We start from the raw sequence: 21,755 nt of genomic DNA, 5'->3' as shown, positions 1-21,755 counted from the left end.
TATAATATAACCGATAGAGTGTTCTACTTAATATTTTGTTTATTTAAATAAAATGAACAGCATCAATATACCTGACATACTTAATATCCTTCAAAACAGGTCATTTGTCCAGTGTCTGAAATGAGTTCTCCTTAGTATTGACAGCAGTGGTTGATTTGTGTTTTCCAGCTCAGCTTAATCTCCTCCTGAGAGTCATGCCCTGGACAGTTGTCTTGTTTACATAATTTGTGCATAAATGTTTATTAAACACTTACTGTGAGCCTGGTGCTGAGCTAGATTTGGCACTGTGGGCAGAGATAAGTCACAGATTCTCCCATTGGGAGCCCTCCCTGGAAAGAGAATTTGTCAAGTGCGTAGTGAGAACAGTACAAGGAAGGCCACGATCCATGTCCTAGATAGCAGACTGAGCAGCTGGAGGAGAGAGACTTCTGGCTGGACTAAGAAGCAAGGGAGGTTCATGCAGGCTGACAGGGCAGTACATCATGTTAGGGCCTTGTCAACGTGGTGCGGTGTTTTTTGTCGTGTCAGTGCTGGAGGCCAGACCACCATTGTCCTTTAGTGATCAGGGCCAGAGATGTCAGGTAACACATGAGACACTGTGGAAATGACTGCCTTTCTTTAAGGATTGATCTTGTTCCAGTTGAGAACCACCAGTAGGCCTTGAAGGATGTGTAGGTTATCTATATTTGATATTGGTATGGAAAAGCATAGCAGGTGAAGCATGGGCAACAGGAGCTAAGAATTCAGTCCGAATAAGGCAAAGAAAATGTGCTGAGTGGCATCGGGAGGGAGTTTATGGTGGAAAGAGAAGATTGAGTCTGAGTTATTGAGAAGCTTGAGATATTAGATAAGGCATTTGGACTTATTCTGTGGCCATTGAGAAATCATTGAAGCTATTGGTGCAGGGTTCTCAAGAGCAGAAGCCTAGCTTCATTCACAGCTGTGGATTAAAGAGATACCAGTGATGCTTTTGAATGAACAAATGTACCATACAAGTTGTGCACAGACGTTGGACCAGTTGCTCCTTGAGTTTTGCCAGATCTAGGATCCTGTGGTCCTGGGAGAGCCTGGCAGTCAGCATTTCAGCTTTAGGAAAACACACAGTGATGGCGGCATGCTACCCAGAAGTCCGGATGTGGATCCAGATGCGAGGGCTGTGGTCAGGCAGCAGTTGTCGTTGCCCGTGCTAAAGAGAGACGCTCTAGTCTTCAGAATCTTGAAGGAAAGAGGGAGTCTTCCGTTGCCCTCCCTCGTGAAGCCCATGTAAGATGCATACTGTGCAGTCCGCATTAATGCTTGTGCATCTTGAGCTTACTAAAAATGGCCAGTCAAGCCAGCAATCTGCTGACAAGGTTCACGCGCTGCGACCATGACTGCAGTTGTTTTCGGGAGCAGCCTGCTGTCAGTGTGGTGATGCTACCGCACGCGCTCCCTGAGCCATCCTGTACAGTCCTGGTGGCTTATTGACACGTGGGTCCGTCCCTCTTCCTTTTGTGGGATGGGCGTGGGAGTTTGGGAGGGAAAGCTTGGGATGGAACTGACCAAAGACATAAGATGTTATCCTTGTTCATTCACCTCCAAGGCTGCATTTCTGAAATCTGATTAAGGGGAGAGAGAAAGGGGTGTGCAGATATTTGGGGTGACCTCAGAGCCCTCATTTTGTGGCTCCATGAAGGAAAGCGATGTGGCCAGGGCCATGCAGTGAGCTGGCCGGGAGGTCGGCATTTTTTATAGCAGGGTTTCAGTTGCACTCAGCTCCTGTGGGAGAGTGTAGTGTGTATGGACTCTGGTGCTAACCTGTGCTTGGCTATCAGCTTAGCTACTGACTATATTCTGGACTCTCAGTGTCCTCATTTATAAAATGGGTGTCATGGTCATATCTTACATTATGTGTTTAAAAAGTTGTGACATGTGAAAAGCTTAGTTGACTGCAAAGAAATGCAGAAATATTTCCGTGATGTGCATGTTATGAACCCACAATTGGTGGGACCATCTTTAAGAGAAAGGATGGGGCAGTGAAGACACTGCTGACTACACCCTGGTCACAGAACACTCCCAGGGCTCCTCTTCCCCATGTTACAGTCAAGAGAACTTGCACATAAATTTGCAGGTACAGGTCTAGGGGGGAATGGCTAAATCTAAGAGTTGGGAGGAACTGGGGGCATGCTCTTGCCTGATATCCTCAATGGCAATATCATGGGAGATGTGATTGGCAAGAAGGGTTGGGGGCCCATGCAGGAGGCCCCAAGTGCTGGCCTGAGGGAAATTGGACATTATTTTTTGTGTAGTTCAGAGCACTGGTGAGGGGTCACCTGGGAAAGTCGTGATGAAATTGGGAGTTTACTTGGCAGCACCTTCGGGATGTTCAGGGAACCTGGGGCAAACCTCAGGTGAGAGGGAATTTTGTAGTTGGAGCAGGGACCTCAAGGTGGGATGATTCCCAAGTTTGGGGTGGGGGACATTCTAAGTTATTTTTTTCAGTGGCTCAGCTTTTTCCTTCAGGTTATAATAAAAATAGTTGTATAAATCTAGAGCTGTGAACCTGCCAAGAGTTTTCACACGCATTGACTCCCTGGTTCTACATAGCATCATAAGGAGGTAGAAGGCAGGATTGTTTTCACCCTTACTTTACAAAAAGAAGGAAAGTGAGGCTCAGAGAGTAGGGGGGAATTTCTCAGGTCACCCAGCTGGTCGATGTGGAAGCCAGATGCTAGGATGCCAAGTCTGATACTTTGTCCTATGCCAATGATCTGGATCAGTGGTTTCCCAAACTCACCTTTTGCAACCTGGATGTCTTGGTTGACATCCTTGCAGGCCTGAGATGGCCGTGAGTTTCAAAGTTCCCAGAGACATGGTGTAATATTTTCAAAGATGAGGTGTAGGGAACTTGGGACAAGAAATATGTTCCTTCCTTTAGCCCTTTGTTGTCATCGTGTTGTTTGTGTAGGTTGAAATGTTCATGAGAGCAAGGAAGGAAAGATGAACTTCTGCCACTTGTTGAGCATCTTTTTTGCCCTGGATGCAGTGCTACTTGTTTTTTTTTTAATCTGTGGATATAGATATATTTTTAGATGTAGTGGTCATAGCGTAGTACTTATTGTTGTACTCTGCTAAGCCACTTATGTGTTAGTTAATTCTCATAAAAACCTTATTAGATGGGTAAAAATATTATTTCCTATTTTATAGATGAGAAAACTGTGGCTTAGCAAAATTTAAATACTTTGCTTCTGAGAACACATATCCTGAATAGATTGTCTTCGAGGTTTTCTAGTTTAAGCTCTTTCTTCCCCGCTATGCCAGGTATTGCCTGTCTCACTGGTAAAAATGTAGAGCTGCTTATCAAGGAGGTACATCTCTGACCTCCCCATTTTCCTGTCTTACCCGCTTTTAGTAGCTGGCCCAGATATCTGCCCCTCCCATCCAGGGGGACCCTACTGAAGTCTCTTGTCCTGTGTTATTGTTAGCCTTTCTCTTCCATGCTTGTGAGCTCCTTGAACTTGTCTGCATCTCAGAGCCCCTTGCTGTAGCATCCCTGAGGATGCAGGCACATGCTCATGGTAGGAATCACACATCTATACAACAAATTAACCAAGTGCCTTCCTCCAGCATTAATCACAAAGAAGCAGATGATAAAATGCAAATCCAGAAAACAATTATTGAACTGTGTGCGCATCAGCCTTGGGAATGGATTTCTGGGGACGATCTGGCCCCTCCATAAATGATGTGCATGACTTGGATCTTTGCAGGAATGGAATAGATTCCTGATGACTTTGGGGAAGGCCTGAAGGTAGCCAGACCCCCACCTGTCCTCTCAGAGCCTCTTGCATGCCCTCTGGCCCCCGGTGACCTGCAGTGGGACCTCTGGAATGGAAATGGGCTTCTCTGCAGCCTGGGCTGCCGGCATACCAGGTTGAGCCTCTGTGAACTGGGCCGGAGGTTTAATGGGCTGGAGATTTCTTTTGGAATCTGCAACTTGAAATATCCTGTACTCTTGATTAATTCATGCTTGGGAGCTTCCTTAGTGCTGTCTGGTAAATAGCTCCGTACCATACGTTTATTTCCCCATGGTCTTGTTGAGGAGAGACTGGAGCCTGTGTTTCTACCAACTACTCCAAGGAAAATATCACAGGTCACGTTTCAGAACTGAGGCTCCGAATGGGGGTTGGAATGGGGGTTGGGGTCTTCCTAGTGCCCATCTCTATCACCTCCTTTTGGCCCGGCATTTGCTTGTAGCCAAAAGGGGTGAGTTTGTCTTGAGCTGTCCTGTAGATGTTTGTTATGTGGAGGTTGAAAATCTGACAGTTGCTTCTGAGTTTCAACTGCATGAGTGAGTAGTGTATAGACAGAACCCTGAAAGGACGTCAAATCATTTCCCTTCAATTCCTAGAGCCTTACTGTGTCTTTGTCTTGAGAATGACCTCATTGCTTTTTTGTCTTTTTAGTGGAATGCACAGTCATTGACAAGTAATCACAATAATCCTCTACACTTTGGTAATGTGTACACATTTTCCAGGGGGTTTTGCTCACATTATCTCATTTGATCCTTATTACTGCTCTGAGTGGTAGACAGAAGGGCTATTTTCATCTCTAATTTTCAGCTGTAGAAACTGAAGTTTAGAAAAGCTAAGCAGTTGGCCAGAAGTCGTACATTTTGTATGTAGAAGAATTTAGAACTGGAATTATAAATAGTCTAATTCAAATCAACATCCTTTTCACTACTTCTCGTTGGTGTGACCTTTGGAATATACTTACATCTTACTTAGCCTCACTTTTCGTATCACTACGATGGGTATAATCCTCCAGGGATAGTTGTCAGTAATGATGAAATGAGACTGTCTGGAAAAGCACTTACTAAACAGTAAAGCATGTGACAATGTGAGGCATCGTTATCACAAGTACCTTGAATTCATAGAGGGCCACGTCAGAACAATGGCAGAAAAGAGCATTTTCCCCTGTTTTGTAAGGACAGTGAGGTCTAGAATGGTGTTGGTGGTTGTCAGGTGTCACGAGCTCCCAGCCCTGTGATCAGCACACTGGCCCTGGTGCCCTGCCTGCAGGCCGCTTTGTTATCCTGAGAGCGCTGGTGTTGGCAAGATCCTCTTTCCTTACAGAGCTTGCTCTCAGTGTTCCTTGGAACAGTCCTGTATCCTGGAGACATTTTTAGGTCGGCCAGACTGGAGAGCAGGAGCAGGGAGCTGGGGACAGGATCTGCATTCCTGAGTTTCGTCCACAAATGGCGGAAATGTGGTGTGGCTGATGAGGTGGCGTTGAGGCGGATGAGGAACTGACCTCAAACTCTGCTTTCTCTCTTTTCTCATGCAGAATGGGCTGCTTCGCATTAATACTTATTGGAAAAACCCAGAAAAGATGGCTCTCAAGTTGGCAACAAATGCATTAGGAGTTAGTGGTGTGATATGGTCAGGAGGCAGCCCGGGGGATTGAAGAATAAGATCTTCGATAGCTTTGTTTTTAAGTCCATATTCAATTACAAAAATTCCAAGCCTATGAGACAGACTTAGACACAGCTTATTTGTTTGGTTCTTTTTTTTTTTTCCCATTTATTTTTATTAGTTGGAGGCTAATTACTTTACAATATTGTAGTGGTTTTTGCCATACATTGACATGAATCAGCCATGGATTTACATATGTTCCCCATCCTGATACCCCCTCCCACCTCCCTCTCCATCCCATCCCTCTGGGTCTTCCCAGTGCACCAGCCCTGAGCACTTGTCTCATGCATTCAACCTGGGCTGATGATCTGTTTCACCCTTGATAGTATACTTGTTTCAATGCTATTCTCTCAGAACATCCCACCCTCGCCTTCTCCCACCGAGTCCAAAAGTCTGTTCTGTACATCTGTGTCTCTTTTTCTGTTTTGCATATAGGGTTATCGTTACCATCTTTTAAAATTCCATATATCTGCGTTAGTATACTGTATTGGTCTTTATCTTTCTGGCTTACTTCACTTTGTATAATGGGCTCCAGTTTCATCCATCTCATTAGAACTGATTCAAATGAATTCTTTTTAATGGCTGAGTAATATTCCATGGTGTATATGTACCACATCTTCCTTATCCATTCGTCTGCTGATGGGCATCTAGGTTGCTTCCATGTCCTGGTTATTATAAACAGTGCTGCGATGAACATTGGGGTGCACGTGTCTCTTTCAGATTTGGTTTCCTCGGTGTGTGTGCCCAGGAGTGGGATTGCTGGGTCATATGGCAGTTCTATTTCCAGTTTTTTAATCAATTTCCACACTGTTCTCCATACTGACTGTACTAGTTTGTATGTTTCTAAGAGACAGAATAAAGAGCCAGAGTTTGAAGACCCAGGAACCATGTTTATTTCCATATAAAGAAGAACTTTCTGCTGGAAAGATAGAATTTACAGCTGCAGAAGATACTGATTTCCACCTCACTGGAGACCCCAGGGATGCCTTGGGAGGGGTCGATAAATAGGAGAGACACTGGGCTCAGTGGCCTTTATGGTCTTTTCTTCACCTAAGATCCCAGAGCCAGTGGTTCTCAGGGGAAGAAAAACACATCTACATTAAAGAATGAAGGGTTGCTTTGTGAATATGGAAACCCATCTCCAAATGCTACTAGAAGAATGGAGGGTAGCTACAGACCTTTCAGTATGGTTTTCACTCCTATCCCGGTGGCTGCCTCTTTGGTCCCTGGCCTTCAGAGTTCTCAGGCCATTCTTGGGCAGCTATTAATATTTTCCATGGGATATCTCTTTCCTCTGCTGATATGTTCCTGCTGGGATGTGGGGAGGAACTCTGAGCTCCTGAAAAGATGACAGTCTTTCTGCAGAACCACCAAGTCTAGTGGTTGGTTTAGTCTCAGTTACGAGTGAGGGACATCTCCTTACCCTCTTCAGGCCTACTTCTGGGCCCTCCTGGGAGTACTGCAGTGGCAAGAATTCTATGCTAAGTTCTGGTTCTGACATGTGGCAGGTTTTCTCATCCCTTTGCCTTACCTCGTTTACTTATCACTTATATTTGTGTTCATTCATTAAATATGCAATAAATAAGAAATATTTGCCATTTTTTTCAGTTATGTGGGCATGCCTGCAAAAACTGAAAGCAAGTAATCAAAATAAATGTCAGGATTATTTCGATAGGCTAGTAGAAGCTGCTTTTAGATCTGACATAGTTGGACAATTTCGGGAAGTCTATTCAGTTTGTAGGTGAGAGAATATACAGTGCAGGAGAATGAATTTGTTCAAAGTGGAAAGGAGTGACTGATCTGGGTGTGGGGCTTGGGTCCTCTCGTTCCCTGGCCCAGTGCTGTTTATTGCTTGACGGTTGCCTGGTATGAGTACAAGCAGTCTCATACTGAAGGCCCAAAAGCCAATAAGTGGGTGATGATTCTGGACAAAGGCTCATCTGACTTACAGAAAGTCTTTACAGCCAGCAGTAGGACAAGATCATGCTAAGGAGTAGAACCCCTGGAAAGACAAGATATGGATTCCTTCTCTGAACAGACCCCAGCTTCCTCATACTGCCATTTCCCCAGCATCTCATCTCTCTCTCTTTTCTCCTAATTCAGTCTGGAGTCATTTCACATCAGATTCACCCCTAATTGACTTCACAATTTAGTCATCAGATACTTTTCAGGATCTTGAATTGGAATTACTTTTACAAACCAAGGGAATTACTCTTACAAATTAAATTGGGCATGTCACCCTTCCGCCCCCCTCCCCCAGTGTTCTCCTGAAAGTCTAGTTTTTTTCATGTGTCTTCTTGCCTTGTGTCTCTGTTCTATGAAGAACTCATGCAAAACTAAGTTCCCAAGAGGACTCTCAGCCCAAGGGAGTCAGGAATTGGGGTGTAAGGGTTGTTCGGGGACTCACCTGCCATCAAAAGAGCTGCAAGCTGGGTTTTTGATGATCTCTTCAGATGCACCCCCCCAAACAAGTCCCCCTCACACTAATTAATAAATTAACTCCATAAATGTACTTATATTCTAGGTGGCCCCATTCCTGAGATGAACTTAAAGCCTTTCAACCCAGCCACTTCCCTGTCCTGGCAGGAGAGCCTTTTTCCTGTAACAGGAGAGCCTACAGAACGGCTAAGATTACTTCTTTGGGGGTTAATCATTCACTCCCAGTAAGGAATTCTGTCTTTAGTGGGGCATGTTCTTCAAGTGCCAGAGGCAAGAAGGGTGATTTTTCTGACATCCTCCAGGCTGCTTCTCCATAAATGGAAATGTTTACCCACCGCACTGATCTATTGGAAGGGAAGGAGGTGACTCAGGGTTTAGGAGAAGCAGGATTTGAATTCTTGTTTCCAGAAACAAAGTCGCCCCCTCCCCCCTCCCCCTCCCCCTCCATTCCTTTGCCCCTTGTTCTGGGAGCCAGGGAGAGAGTGTTTCAGTGCCTTGCCCTCGGGCCTGGGGACCACCTCCTTGCAGCGGGACTCAGGGTGCGTGAGAGGGAGTGAGTGCCAGTGGAGGGCTGGCTGCCTGTGGGGCCTGACGGCGCGTGAGTACATCAGTGCTGCCAGAGCCGGTGGCATCTCTGCCCCCAGACCCGGGGTTCAGAGTCCGAGGGCTGGCTGGCTTGGGCGTTGATGGGACGCGGCTGGGAGCGTGGCTGCTTTCATTTGGGGTGTGGTTGGGTGCTTCCCCAGGGGAATACTTCTCACAGTGGGATCTAGAGATGCACTCTGACTGAGGAGAAATTCTATTCATATATTAAAAATTAGACAGCTGTGCCTTCTACCTGAGGCCTAGCTTAAGCTGGGGAGAAGGATAATTTGGGAGTGCTGCTGTCTGACGGCTGGGACTAGAGCAACAGGCCAGAGGGGATGTTTGTGAACCTTTGGGGAGGGCTAATTTTATCTTAAAAAAGCAGAGTTATGGTTGTGGCATGACATCCAGTCTGCAGTGGATGCCTGGCGTTTGGGACACTGTGTAAACGTGATGGACTGTCAGAGCTGGAAGGAGTCTTAGGCACGATTCTATTGATCTGTTTCATTTTACAGGGTGATGGTGGGCAGGGGAGGCCCAGGAGCTCACCTGCCTCACAAGTACATGGCTGGTTAGAGAGGTTAGAATCCAGATCTTTTCACTCTCAGTTCTTCTTCCACTGCACTGAAGCTGCCCCTTAGGCAGAGGCAGAGAAGATGCCCATTTTGCAGATGAGGAAATTAGAACTCAAGATTCCAGAGCTGCTCACACTGATTTCATTTGTGAGAAATTGACAACTGGAACCAAGTTCTCCCAGGTCAGATCTCTTTTAATCATGCTACATAGACTCAGAGGCCTGTCTTCGTTGGTTTTAAAAAAGTTCCCTTTTCCCCCCTTCTTTGATTTCTACTTACCTTTCTCTGCTTTCAGTCATGTGAATATTGTTTGAATGTGAGCTGCTTCCTTCTGATCTGCTTTGTGCCTGCATATCTCTCTTCCTGAAAGAGGATGATAACCTGTCCAAGAGAAGGAACTGAATAGTGAACACCTTTATTTCAGTTTCATCTGTGGCACTGAAATTCTGCACAGGCCTTGAAAGAAATGGATCAGGGCTTTCCATTTTAGCCTCTTGCAGTATTTTTGAAGCTGCAAGAATTGTGGAGTGTAGTTCCCCACCACAGGTGAGTCCTGACTCTCAATAGATTTTAGACACACACACAGAGACACACACACACACACACAGACACACACGTCTTTAGCTTTCTTTGATGTGACAGCAGCATTTGACAGACCAAGAGGGCTCCACTCTGTTCCAGTCCCCCAGATGCTACACAGCCATAAAGAGTAACTCTTTGCAGTCAGTTTAGTTTCTGATCAGGGGCCCTCCTCGAATGCAGGAAAGATGTTCGAGGTGTGTTTTGGAGCAGCACTTTGATGTCAGTGGCATTAGGTGGCAGATCATAATAGAGAGGAGAAAGTGCTCTGAGACCTGAGTCTGTGTGGTCAGTGAGAAAGGGGAGGGGAAGCAGGTCTCTACGCTGAAGCACCGGGGAGGTGGGGACTGGCCTGGGACTCCCAGGAACGTGCAGGCGCCCTGTTCCTCCTTCCCACTTGTGCCTGGGCGTGGTTTGTAGGCTCTGCTCACCAGGTGGGAGGCAGCTACCTGGAAGCCTGATGGCTTGGGATGTTTTCCCTTTGTGATGTTGTCGATGGGCACTGAGAGGTTGCTGTTGGTAGTACCGATTCTTCCTGCAAACAGGGAGAACTGATGTTCACTGACTCTCTCTGGGTGCCGAGCACCAGGCTGAGCACCTGACCGACACTGGTTCTCCACTATAGCTACCTGTGAGTAGGTACTGTTTTTGGGGTATGTATTTATTTATTTTTTAAAAAATTTATCTCATTGAAGTATCGTTGTTTTACAATGTTGTGTTAATTTCTACGGTACAGCCAAGTGATTGAGTAGGTACTAAGTTTTTAATTGCTTTTGACTTTGATAGAATACACATAACCGTTTTTACTGTCTTGACCATTTTTAAGTGTCAGTATTCAGTATAGTCCTATGTTGGTCAGTCAGCCTCCAGAATGCTTTTTATCTTGCGGGCTGAAACTTTGTATCCATTAAACATTTACTTTTCATTCTTCCCTCCCACAGCTCCTGACAACCATCCTTCTGTTCTTTGTCTCCATGGATTTGACTTCTCTAGGTATCTTTGCAGACGTGGAGTCATACAATATTTGTCCTTTTGTGACTGGCTTATTTCACACAGTGTAATATTTTCAGGATTCACTCATATTGTAGCATGTGTCATAATGTCCTTCCTTTTTAGGGCTGAGTAGTAATAAGTTGTATATATACAGCACATTTCATTTATCCCTGTAGGTGTTACTGCTGACCTCAGTTTTATAGTGGAAGAACCTGAGACTCTGAGGGTTTAATAAGTAAGCTGCCCAGCATCACTCAGTCAGTAGTGGAGCTGGGATTTGAACCTAGGTTGTGTGGCTTCAGAGTGCATGTGACCAGGAGGAAGCAGTTAGTAGAATTCAGCTGGCAAGAGTGTGAAAAACCAGGGTGATTCTCTCCTAGATGGCAATACCTTCTTGCACAGTGCTGTGACATTTCAGTAACCATGTATTCCCAGGGACCATATGTACACAGATATTTTCCTCTGGTTTATATTGGTCTCCAGGTAACTTAGAGCCACATGCAAAGCCTACCTCTCGCAAATGGTATGAGACGTATGGCCCTTATCTTTTGTAACCTTTGTACTTTTCCTTAACTTTATTTTTCCATCTCCCTTCCCAGTTTTCTTACTTAAAAAAAAATCATGAGCTATGTACATCTTTTGTCAGGTAGTTCAGATTGTTTCTGGAACAAGGCAGACTATATAAATGAGTGAGATGTTATCAGGTATTTTTGTTATTTTTATGGAAAGACACTAAAGGTGGGATCTTTTCACCTGACTCTGCTTCTGATTCAGTGTCTAACTTGGGCGAAGATGCATGCACCTTTCTGGATCTCAGTTTTCCTTCCAGGAAGATGGGGCTGCAGTTGATGACAGCAAAGGTTTCTTCTGCTCAAGGCACTCTGCATGGTTTATCTCCTTTTGTTCTCCCAGTACTCCCACAAGGCAGGTGCTGTTGTGCCCTTTTTACTTAGAAAAATAAGGGCTAGAGAAGTGGGAAGGTTCACCGAAACTCCTGTGTCTCCTAAGTGCAGGCATCAGTGATCCAGAATGTTAGCCACCGTACTGGACTACTGCCTTTAAGCAGCCTTTAACGTTTCTGTCATCTGTGGCATGCATTCATCTGCATTCATCAAATTGTATTAAATCTTTATAGGGTTCCCACTTATGTGCCTCATACTGTTCTGGGCATGGATCCAGTAGTGGGTTTGAATGAAGAAAAAGACACAAAACAACGATCCCTTGGAACTTACATTCTAGAGAGATATGTGGAGGAGGCAGATGATAGATGAAGATGTAAACAGCAGAGAATGATAAGTAACGCTAAGGAGGGTTCACGGAGGATGCCCTGCCTGTGAGGGAGCGGAGGAGTAGATGATGTTTAAGTTGAGTTCTGAATGCCGGGGAGCCAGCCATGGGCAAGTCAGGCGGGGAGAGCGTTATAGGCAGAGGGCAGGGCCGATATCAGGTCCGTGGAGTGGGAATGAGTTTGTATTTGAGGAAAAGAGGGGCCCAGTGTGCCAGGAGGGTGGGCTGCTGTGGGCAAAGCATGGGATGAGGGCGAGGCAGGGTCTGGGATGTGTCAGTGAGCTCGAGAAGGGGCTTGGATCTGAGTCGAGTGCTAGAAGGCATCGGAATTACATTTACCAGCATCGCTCTAGCTGCCGTGGGGGAAGTGCACTGCCAGGAGTAGAAGCGAGCCACAGCCCAGGGTCACAGTGATTAGGGTGGTCTGAGTGGGACCAGAGAGAAGCGAGCAGATTTGCTCAGGACATGCTTCCGAGGGGTCATCTCCAGGATGTCAAGACCATTCTCCTGCAAAGAAATGTCAGGTTCAAGTGGCAGGAATCTGAGAGACCCCCACGGAGGCACTGTGGGTTCACAGCCTGGCAGCTGGTTTGAACTAGGAGGCTCTGCGTGCTCCCTGCTCTGGTGTCTAGCCCGGAGCTTCTGGCCAAGGACTGGAGGGCAGTGGCTTCCTGCCTCTGACTTCCTGGCTGAGGGCTGCGGGAACGCCCCACAGTGAGCCCTGCAGAACATGCTGCTTCCTTTGCTGTCTCTGGGTATTTGTATAAAGCATTCTTTCCCACCAAGAATAGGGAACATCCAGAGTGATGTTGACTTTATGGGCCATATTTAACATAGTGTTTTCCTTTGATGCATGTTCTGTTCTTGCAGAGACTGCTGCATCCTATAAACTCTGTGGTGAGGCGCCTTCAGCCGCCCTGTCAGATGGATTGAGAAGGTTTGGTGGCGGCCCGGAAGACCTGGCGCTTCAAAGCCCCACTTTGCCTTGGGGACCCTGGTCCATGGGCACCCCCAGCCCTTTTCTTTTATTTACATTTGAATTCACACTTGCTGGCCCTTGCCTCTTCCCTGTAATTCCTTTTAATGGGCTGGACTTTCCTGTAAATACTCTAGTTTTCAGTGGAGAAACTAGTCTCAGAGAAGTTAGGTGATGTAGTCAGTGTAAGGTAGAGGCTGAGTCACACAGGGAATCCACGAGGCCAAAATGACCTAGTATGTGTTTCATGGCGATCCTATACTGCACTCTGCCTAAGCCTGGAGATGCTCAGAGATCATAGACAAAATCACCTGAAATTCATTCCTGAAGCTTCACAAACTCCTCTTCAAAGTTTGCAGTCTATAGTTATCAGGGTTTTTTAATCTTTTTTTTTTTCTTTTGGTAAACTTTTTAAAACAACATCTCTTAGAAACAATGTTTTGTTTTTGCTCACTTCAGTTCCTTTGAAAATTTCTCTCATATTACCCATTCATTTAGTCACCAAACATTTATTGAGTTCTTACTGTATGCCAGGCATTGTGCTAGGTGCTGGGGATGGATTCAGAGATAATTTGGAGGCGTTTGGGAGTGGATAATTACAGCACAGTGAGATAAGTGCTATAATAGAGGGATATATAAAGAGCTAGAAATAGCACTATGAATAACATCTCTGAACAAATTGCCTTCTTTTTTCCTTTTGGATTATTCCCTTATGTATATTGCCCAAAGTGGGATTACTGGGTCATTTAAAAGATGAAAACAATTTGGCACAAAAAGATGTAATGACTTACTTCGGGAATACAGCTCAATTTTCTATGGGGGGGAAATTGTTGACAAGTCTAGATTTAGATACTTCACCAAGCGAATTGGGCAGTTTTTGTACTATTCCTGTCAATGTGGTGGTTTTCAGGGGAGCACCTCTTCTCAACATGTCACCTCACATGTAGAAACACTTGTCCTTATGTTTAATCTCACAAATCCCTTGTTGATGCTCCCTACCTATGTATTAATAAGTATGGTCATTTCCATTTTATGAATGAGACTGTGTCTTTGTTAAAAGGAGGTGACTTGCTCAGGATTCCATAGTTATTAGTGAAGAATCGAAACATCAGGTGTAAGATTTTTTGATTCTGTATCTTCTGTCTTGTTTTCCATGCTCTTTTTACCAATTGAGGCTGGGGCTGGGGTTACTTTGTTCCAGTGAGGGCCTGAAATTCATTTAATGATTGTAGAAGCTCTTCTCTAAAAGGTCAGAATCCGTGAGATAGGTATAGAAGTCCTAACCTCCAGAGGGTCTGGTGTCCTTCTATACATTGACCTGAAAGGACCTGAAGGCCCATTATTCCTGACCCTGGCTCAGGTCTTGAAAGGTCAATGCATGACCTTAGCACTGAAGCACAGAATCCCAAGGAAAGCTGAGACCACACCACAGTCCTGCTTTGAAGCATTTATTGTTTTTCTTATATACTCAGATGTATGTTTCCCAACTTTAAATTCACTTACTTTGTTATTCATAACATTTTCCTAGTATTTTTGGCATTTAAGTGAAAATTTCTACCCTAGCTACCCATAATCAGGCAGCAGTACCTGTTCATTGTGAACACCCATGATTCTCCCCATCACTCATTTCATCACCTTCTGCCGTAACTCATGCTGTTCCTTTTGGTTGAGATGACCTCTCCCATCTTCATCCCTAGGACTCCTGCTCTTCCTATAAACTTCTGCACACATACCACCTTCTGAGTGATACTTCACCTTCTGAGTGAAGTAACCTCTGATCACTGCCCACTTCCCGCCATCCATTCTCCCCCAGAATTGGTCTCTTTGTTCTCTGTTTTGCTGACTCACAACACAGTGGGCTCTGAGGCAATCAAGTGTAGCCATGTGACACTTACAAGCGTGGGATCTGGGTTTGAATCTTGCCGTGATGCTTCCTAGCTGTGTGATCTGTTAGGTCAGTTAAGCTGATAAGTTTCCTCATCTGTCAAGTCTGTGCAAGTAATCACGGCAACCCAGTGTTGTTTGGAGGATTTGTATTGTTGTCTATGCTTCTGCTAAGGCACCCATCATCATGTAGTTTATGTTTTATCTCTCTTTCTAGACGGAGCTGTTTAAGGGCAGGAAGGGAATTACGCCATGCCTGTGCCTTTGCTGTATGGGACCTGCCGCAAAGTTGCCTTTGAGGGAAAGGGTTCCATGTAACATCACAATAGTGTCAGTTCAGGCTCACATGGAGGCCCTGGTGAAGAGGTGCCAGGACTACCCAGGAGCTCTATGATGTGGTGCTCCGAGCACACACAGGACGTGCTGGATCGACTTCTGCCTCCTGCTTCTTGAGTGACAGGAAAGAGGCTTGAGCTTGCGTTTAGCCTGTGTTCTTCTGATTCATCAAATTGGGTAGCATTGTCATTTCTCTGAAGGCAGAGTGGAAATCCTGTTTAAAGCACGAGACTTGGTTTCTTTTCCGGGTTTTCCATGGGTGAGCATTCTGTACTAGAGGAAGGGGTCGATGGAGGTGTGGATTTGGGGCCACACTAAGGGCTGTCTGCTCCTCTGACGTCCCTGAGTGGGCCCACAGAGAAGCAGTCCTGCCCCCGGAAGCTTTCTTTCAGACCCTCCTAGCTGTGCTATGTCTGGAAGCTGACTGTGGAGGGGATTTGTTTCCAATAGCTCTACCATTGCACTTTCTCGTGTGTCATTTTTGAAAATGCAATAGCTGTGAGCATCAGGAGCCTGACACACAAGGTCTTCCATGTTCTGGCCACAACATTCCTTTCCAGCCTCATGCCCCACCACTTCCCTCCGTGTTTTCTGCCACTGGCCTCATCAGATTAGTCACTTTCCCCGAGAACACCCTGAGCTCCTCTCTTCAAGGCCTTAGCACATCATGTTCCTTGGGCTGATTTCCCTCCTCCTCATACGTGGACATCCTCTTGGGTGTTCAGGCTCAGTTTAGAAGTCATCATTAGCAGGGCTCTTCCTGACCTTCCAAAGGACACCCGCGTATACTGGTACTTTGCACACTTTTCCTACCATTTTGTCATGGGGGAGTGTGTCCTCTGTAGCCCCTTCGAGAGCTCAAGGCAGGTCCAGCTCAGCGCCCGCCTCTGCAGGGCCCATACACATGCCTCCAGGGCAGAAGGTGCCCGTGAATGTCTGATTCGTGCACCTCAGAGCGCAGGGCGTCTGACATCGTGGCAGTTCACGGTTGTGCCAGAAGTCGGGGTGGGAGTGTGTGTTCAGAAGCTCATACTAGGATTACCTGCGATTTGTTTCATCATGAGCCCAGACATTTGAATTCTGCTTTTGAGTCACTCTGGTATCAGCTCACTCTTAACCTTTCTCTGGCCTGCTTCCCACATAGCTGGCAGATGCCTTCCTAGCGCTCTGAACTTAGCACTCTGAACTTTTTATTTCATGTAAGAACATAGCAGCAAGATCATATGGCAACTCTGTTTTTGGTTTTCTGAGGAACCTTCATACTGTTTTCCATAGAGGCTTTCCAATTTACATTTGCACCAAAATGTAGGAGGGTTCCCTTTTCTCCATATGATCCAGAAATCATATGTTTGGACAAAAGTATAGTTTTGTGGGTGTGTGTTTGGACAAAAGTATAATTCGAAAAGTTACATGCCTCCCTGTGTTCATAGAGGCACTATTTGTGATAGCCTTGACACAGTAACAATCTAAATGTCCATGAACAGATGAGTGAATAAAGAAGACAGTGTATAAATATAAAATAGAATATTACTCAGCCATGAAAAGGAATGAAATAATGCCATTTGCAGCAACATGGATAGACCTAAAGATTATTATACTAAGTGAAGTAAATCAGAAAGAGAAAGACAGATATCTTAGGATATCACTTGCACGTGGAATCTAAAATATGACACAGATGAACTTATCTACAAAACAGAAACAGACTCCGAGACGTAGACAACAGACTTGTGGTTGCCAAGAGGAAGGGGAGGTGGAGGAGGGATGGACTGGAAATTTGGAATTAGCAGATGCAAACTATTGTATAGAGAATGGATAAACAAGAAAGTCCTACTGCATAGCATAGGGAACTATATTTAATATCCTGTGATAAACCATACTGGAAAAGAATATGAACAAGAATACCCACACATATATATGTAGGTATATATCTAAATCACTTTGTTGTACAGTAGAAATTAACACCACATTGTAAATCAACTCTACTTCAGTTAGAAAAAAATAATAACAGCGAGGTGGCATTCAAGAAAGATCTACTTGCTTTTAAGGTGAACATTTTTCTGTTTAAAAGTTCAGACTTTGCTTTTTATCCCAAAGCTCCTTAAAATGTGAACATAGCGGATTATTTTTCCCAGGTATATTTTTGCCTCTAGCAGAATAGCTGTCCGTAGTATAGTTTTAACTGCAAAATAATAAAACCCTGGTCGTGGAGCTTGACTTTGAAGACTTGAGGTCAAATTCCAGCTTTACCATTTACTAGCCCCCAAATCTTGGAAAGTTGCCTGACTTATTGACCCTTAGTTTCCCCAGTGGACAATAGGAAATCTTTCTTATAGAGCTGATGGACAGGTTAAATGAGGTCTTGGGCATTAAACTGAGGTTTTTACTACTGTCTGGCTCATCAACTGAATTTGAAGGCCATCTTAGATAACTGTTCCAAAGAGTTTGCTTTTGGTAGAAAATGTTTGGATATTTATGTTTTCAGGTATGGGTTTTACTTTTGGATGACAAAATAAATGAATTTATAGTCAGGGGACACCCAGCATCTAACAGACTTAGGAAGCATACATGGCTTATAAGACTCAGTTGCAGTTCTAGTAAATTAGAACCACAGAATCATAGGCTTTGAGAAGTTGTAGATAGACTCTGGAAGATGGGGTGAACACTGGTTAAGGTGCACTGTGTGCAGACTCTGTGCTTTGCATGCTGGGTGTGGAATCCCAAGAAATGGTTGCATACACCTTGATGGGTAGGTGTATTAGACCCATTTTGCAAACAGGAAAGCTTGAGCTCAGGGAAGTTGAATACTTTACATATGTCCAATATCAAAGCCTTGAAGTTCGCCCTGTCCTTGTGATGGGCTCTAAAATCCTTTCCATTTACAGATGTGGCAAGATCTGCCTTTATCCTCTCATTTCGCAAGTTCTGGGCCAGATAAAGCAGTGGAATTTTGCAGTCTTGGTGTCCCATAACTGATTTAGTGAATCTAGAAGAGGATCTTGACTTTTCCTGCCAGGAATCTGTTCACTTGAAGCTCCTTTGAGTCATTCGTCAGACTTTACTTCTCTTTCTCCCTTTTGGGAAGATACTTGCCATGGGCCAGCTCCACTTTTGAGGTCAGTAGTGTATATGAAGATGACTTCATATTTTCTTTAAGAAAAAAATTGCAGCTGGAAATTAAATTTGTTGAGCATTTCCCATCATCTCCTCTAACATATGGTGGTGGGAAGTGACAGCACTGGGCTGGGAGGTAGGGAGTTCTCACCTGGAATCTGTCACTGACCAGTGAGAGAACTTGGGCCAAGCCTTCCTTTCCTTTGGGGCTTCAGTGTCTTCATCTGTAAACAGTGAGGACACTATCAGGTGATTCTTAAGATTTTGAAGCTCTGCATGTCTTGTGGTGTCAAAACCATCAATTTCTGCTGAGCTGCGTAATCCTGCAGCTGTTTTCTCTGATACTTTTCAATCTTTAGGTTTAATCTATTCCACAATGTATAATTTTTTAAAGGGATGCTTTTATAGACACTTCTGAAATATAAAATGGTGGGGGGGGGTAAATGGATGTTAAAAAATAGAAAACAACCAATTAAATAGTGTATAGTATGTAATTCTCCTTGGAAACTTAGGAAGAGATTGAGGAGCACTTTAACAACTGGTAATTTAAATTGCATTTGAACTCTGCTAATGGTTTGTTTGCATGAGAACTTCAATCATTTCACAGCGGTTCTTTTGCGAAACTGCTTGTTCTCTTTATGGAAAGGAAGAAAAAAATTATTGAAAGAGAAGTTGACTGTGGAAAAGGGGGGGGGGGGGCACATTCATTTGCGCTTGGAGAGAAGGTAGCCAGTGCCTGAGACATTTCCCCAGGGCCATGGTAGAGAGATTTACCTTTCTGCAAAGTTTGAAAATCGGGGGAAGTCAGCTGCCCTTTGCTGCTGTTGTAGAAACTGTTCTGATTGATATCTCCCTCTGCAAGGAGAGGCTTAGGTTTCCTGGGGCTTGGAGTTGGGATCTTTTGTTTTTTGAGATTGCGCTGTCCACGGAGCCACTGTTGGCCTCCTCGTGCTCCATCCGTCAGTGACTTTGACAATTCGAGTGCCCGTGAAGACCGCTAGTTCTCAGGAAACACATTGCTTTGCTGGACTTACCTTGATGATACTCCATTTTCTCAACTTAGTTTTTTTCTTTTTTTTTTTTTTTTGCTGTCGGGCTGTATGCAAGAGCTTTAAACAGGTGTTCTGAGGTCTGGGTGTGTAAGTCCTGTTTATCCTTCAAAACTGATTGTGTGGCCGAGGGCAGGTCTCTCTGGCCAGCGAATGTCAGTCATTTCTTCCGTTAAAGTGGCCATAACTCAGTCCAGGGGAGCAGACCCCAAAGTGGAGCCTTGGGCTGCCTACCTCTCACTGTGCTTTTGGGTGGCCACCTCCCCCCTCCTCCCCAGTTTCTCCTCCTGTCGGTTGGAAGGGTTGAAGGGGGTCATTTTTAAGGTCCCTCTCAACTTTGAGCTTGTACAGGTATTTGAATGAGATCATATTCACAAGACGATTGTGTGATTGGGTCAATAATGTTTAAAATGACAACAGTGAAAGTGGGAGTAGTCATTTTTCTGGTATGTGGATTTCCCCTGAATCTACATTTTATAACAATCTGCTACCCTAGAACACTTGTCTGTTGGGATATATATTGCAGGATTCTTGACTAAATAGTACTAGTTCTTAATGAAATAAAGTAGTGAGGACTTACCAGGAAGCGTCAAGATTGTCCAGCCCTCTACTGCCCACTGACCATCATTTTTCAGGCAATGAAACTAAGGTTCACAGCAGTTACTAGATCCCATAGTTAGAAATTTGTCTCCAAACTCATATTTTTTTTCTTTTTATTATTTACTGTAGTTCAGATTTTGCTGTTAATTTTTTCTTGCCTAAAATGTATCTAATTGATTTCTTTCACTTTTGACATTATGGTGAAGCTATCCCCCTACTTCCCCCCAAAGCTGAGGTATGAACATCGGGGTACCAGCATTCTCTTTCTTCATCATTCTGAGACATATTGGTGAAACAGAAGTGCCAGGAGCTGACTGGTGGCTTAGGAGGTACAGAGATCAACCACTAAATTTGTGGGTTTCAAGCCTGGTGTCATTTCCAGTATGGTTTACGCAAGCTCATAAGCTTGGGAAAGTTCTACAGCTAGTAAGATCCTAGAGATTCATAATTAACCTCCTTGTCCCATTTCTACAGGTGAGATCATTGTGGAAACAGAACAGAGGACGGAATCCAGTCACCTGATTCCAGTTCAGTTCTTTTGCCGTTGTTCTACAGAGCATTCGTTGGAGGGAAGATATTTTTCCTCAGCTGGTGAGTTCTGTGCAAAAAAGAGAACTTTTTCCTTTTATAATCAATATGCATATTTTAATAAATTTTAAAAGTCAGTTTCCATTTAAATCATGGGCACTGGTAACTAGGATGGAAGAACTAAGAAGAACAAAAATATTCTTCCTTTTTTTCTTGAGCTGATTTTATTGATAATGGACAGTGAATGGCAAGATATTATAATGCTAATAAAATGGACAGCAAAGCTAAGGCAGGACTCAGCCTATGGAAGGTGGCAGGAAGAGAAATTGGAAGAAAATTTGGAGTAATTAACGATTTTGGGTTGCCAATAACTGCACTGCTTCTTTCTTTCTCCTTTGGTGTGGAGGGGAGCATTCTTGAAATTGAACAACCAGAAAGAGTCAGTGAACAGTGTTATGGGTGTTTGTGAGGAAAGGAAGTAGTACTTTTAAGTGGCTGTTGCTCACCCCTGTGCAGGGTACTTCTTCTGTGATTGTATATTTTCACATCAACCCTTTGTGGTGGGAAAGGCTAAATTTCCTTAGACGAGGGTGTGTACCTGTCCTAAAGGGCCTGCAGCATTTCCACGGGGATCTGAGTTTTAATCCTGTTGCATACACTCAGAAAGGGGAATGGTGAGCAGGTAAGGTAAACTTTCCCTTGTGTTTTGGAATTCCTCTGTGTTTATAGCAGGTAGAACATATTCTAGAAAAGAATTGATGATGTGGGATATCCTGAGCTATAGAGGAATCTGAGAAAAACAGCTGAGGGACTGGGGGCAAGACTTCTATTTTGAACTCTTAATCTGTAGTCTCATTCCCAGGGCCAGTCCCTAAACACCTCACCTCTGGCTTTTTACTGAATAATTAGTATGTCTTGCCATGTTTATGGCTTAGTTTTTCAAAAGGGAGAGGATTCTGTTGTGATCAGTAAAACCTAACTTCATTTAAAAGTGCGGCTGAGTTTATGGTTACATTTTGTCACTCTTTCTTTTCTTAATCAATGTATCTTAAAAGAACACCCCAGCTGACTTTCTTTGCGCCTATGGATCTACCTAAGATAAAAGGCTGGAAACCACTACTTGGACTCTTCAACATTCATTTCAGTCTGCAACATTTCAAACATGGTCTGGAATGTTTCTCCCCAAGCAGACACTTTGAGCATCGGATGTAAATCTTTGTTCTCTGCTCCAGCGCCTGAGTTTTTCCAGTGCTTCCAATTCAGTTGTGATGAATATGAAGTGTTGTACTTGGGTTCAAACAAAAGTTCTAGTGTGTCGTGGCAGAATGGGAGACAGTGCGTTACCAGGAGGGAGTTGGAAGAA

The 21,755-nt window shown here is 44.4% G+C and overlaps 1 protein-coding gene across 14 annotated transcripts in view; it reads left to right on the top strand.

Annotated features, from left to right (window-relative positions):
• LPP (LIM domain containing preferred translocation partner in lipoma) overlaps nt 1–21,755 on the top strand; it is a 715,161-nt gene that overhangs the window by 46,429 nt on the left and 646,977 nt on the right. For 6 of the 14 annotated variants that reach the window (XM_065943106.1, XM_065943114.1, XM_065943107.1 and 3 more), the window contains exon 2: nt 20,339–20,455. The gene's annotated coding sequence lies outside the window, so the exon portion shown is untranslated. Of the gene's footprint in view, nt 1–8,352; nt 8,488–20,338; nt 20,456–21,755 lie in introns of those variants that run through there. The other 8 variants (XM_065943105.1, XM_065943112.1, XM_065943115.1 and 5 more) reach the window with 3 other exon arrangements.

This window comes from Muntiacus reevesi, chromosome 8, assembly GCF_963930625.1.
Source record: "Muntiacus reevesi chromosome 8, mMunRee1.1, whole genome shotgun sequence".
Classification (NCBI taxonomy): Eukaryota; Metazoa; Chordata; class Mammalia; order Artiodactyla; family Cervidae; genus Muntiacus; species Muntiacus reevesi.
The sequence above is the reverse complement of the archived record's forward strand: the minus strand, read 5'-3'. Positions and strand labels throughout refer to the sequence as shown.